The sequence below is a fragment of the Primulina huaijiensis genome, chromosome 3, assembly GCF_012295235.1.
Source record: "Primulina huaijiensis isolate GDHJ02 chromosome 3, ASM1229523v2, whole genome shotgun sequence".
In the NCBI taxonomy this organism is placed as follows: Eukaryota; Viridiplantae; Streptophyta; class Magnoliopsida; order Lamiales; family Gesneriaceae; genus Primulina; species Primulina huaijiensis.
The window spans coordinates 29,521,159-29,523,120 of record NC_133308.1 but is presented as its reverse complement, the minus strand read 5'-3'; the positions used below and the strand labels follow the sequence as shown (position 1 = coordinate 29,523,120).

At 39.2% G+C, this 1,962-nt stretch overlaps 1 pseudogene; it reads left to right on the top strand.

The window, feature by feature from the left end:
- Positions 1-262: 262 nt before the first annotated feature.
- LOC140972672 (putative pentatricopeptide repeat-containing protein At1g64310) lies at positions 263-1,962 on the top strand (annotated as a pseudogene).

Sequence of the window (1,962 nt, the reverse complement as noted above, 5' to 3'; positions counted from 1 at the left end):
TTGATGAATTATAGATTTGCTAAAATGTTTTATTGATTTATTTTTTAAAAAAAGTGGTTGTTTTGGTTAAAGCTCAAAAAAAGGAATATAACAAAAAATCATATGAGTCACACATCAAATCTACAACACATCAAAAAGTACTATTTTATGTAAAATTATTAATTTTCATTTAAATATAAATAAGATCAATCTGTTCTATGAATAAGGATATAAATTCGTGAAATGATATGACCAGATCTTGTACTTTCGGTGATGGAAAGGTATGTTTGGAAATGCATATGCATTTGACCATTCAATAATAAAAAATAACCTCTGTCACGACCCTTTCTATTCCACCCAAATCACAAGATTATATGCCTTAAACAGCGACCTGATTTCGGCCCACAAAGCGTTTATCTGTGGAACACCATTATTCGGGCCTATGCTCGAGTCCACAAATGTTTCGACGTGTTTCTGCTGGTCTCTGAAGTAAAGCCTGATAACTACTCGTTTGCATACATTTTACGTGCATGTTCGGAAAGCTTTGATTCCCAGGGGGTGAGAGACTGAGAGTTGTGCATGGGAAAGTGATTGTTTCCCGATTAGGATTGGATTATATCTGTAATAGTTCGCTTGTTAGTTGTTATTCGAAGCTTAGCCTAGCGGCTGAAGCGAGCAGCGTTTTCTTAGTGATAGATGAGCCAGATTTAGTGCTTTGGATTCTTGGAATGCTATGATATCTTGTCATGGAAGTTGTGGAGAGTTGGCAAAAGGGATATAATTGTTTAATGAGATGCTTAAGCTGGGAATACGGCCCGATGGGTATGCCATTGTTGGATTGATGATGGGGCTGGCCAATCAAGGTTTGCTTAAAATTGGTGAAGTGTTTCATGGATTTTGTGTAAAATGTGGTCTGACTATGAATGATCACGTAGGGAGTGTCCTTGTTTGTGTATATTCAAGGTGCAAGAACATGGATGTCGCATGTAGATTATTTGATAGTTTACTCCAGCCTGATTTGGTTACATGGTCTGCGCTAATTAATAACTGGTTTTTCTCAGGCTTGAGATCATGTAAATGCGTTGATATTCTTCACAAAATTGCTTATGGGCGGTGCAGGTGCGGATTCTGTACTGCTTGCCAGTGTGTTGGCAGCTTCTTCTCAATTGGCGATTCTCGGGCAAGTTTGTGAAATCCATGGTTATGCAGTGCGCCATGGAAGAGACACCGAGGTGATGGTATCCTCTGCATTAGTCGAAATGTGGTTTCTTGGAATATGGTATTCTGGTTTTCAGAAACATGGTTGATAGGAATATTGTGTCGTACAACTGTGTTATTTCGGGTCTTGGTTTGTACGGACGGGCAGGCAAAGCTTTCAATGTTTTCGAGGAACTTCTTGAAAATGGACTTAAACCAGATGAAGCAACCGGCCTTCTTTGTGCATGTTGCCATGCCGGTCTTGTCAATGAAGGTAGACAATATTTCAAAAGGATGAGAGACGAGTTTGGGATTCAAGCTAAAACCGAGTATCACGTTACATGGTAAAGATTCTTGGGATGGATGGACAATTGAGAGAGGCTAACAAATTCACTAAATCCCTGCCAGAACCAGTGCATTGCATTGTATGGGGCGCGCTCTAGCTTATCATGCTGCGATGCTTATAATACTAACGACTTGCCAGAACCAGTCCATAAGTTCTTTCTCTCATTCAAAGTGATGAATAAGAAGCTTGCCTCCAAGATTCAAGAATTGCGGCTCACCGGGTTGATTGTCAATTCCATGACGCACGACAAACTGGCTCAACTTCTAAGAGAACGTAAATTTGTTTTTAAAACTAATATCCGTACACTTCCCAGTGACACATGTAGTCTTTGGAATTTGAAAATTTTGAACCAAAGTTATAGCCATAATCTTGTTGGATTGCCTAAACGTATGAGATGCTTACAAAATATGCGTCACCTTTTATTTGATGGATGCCGATAA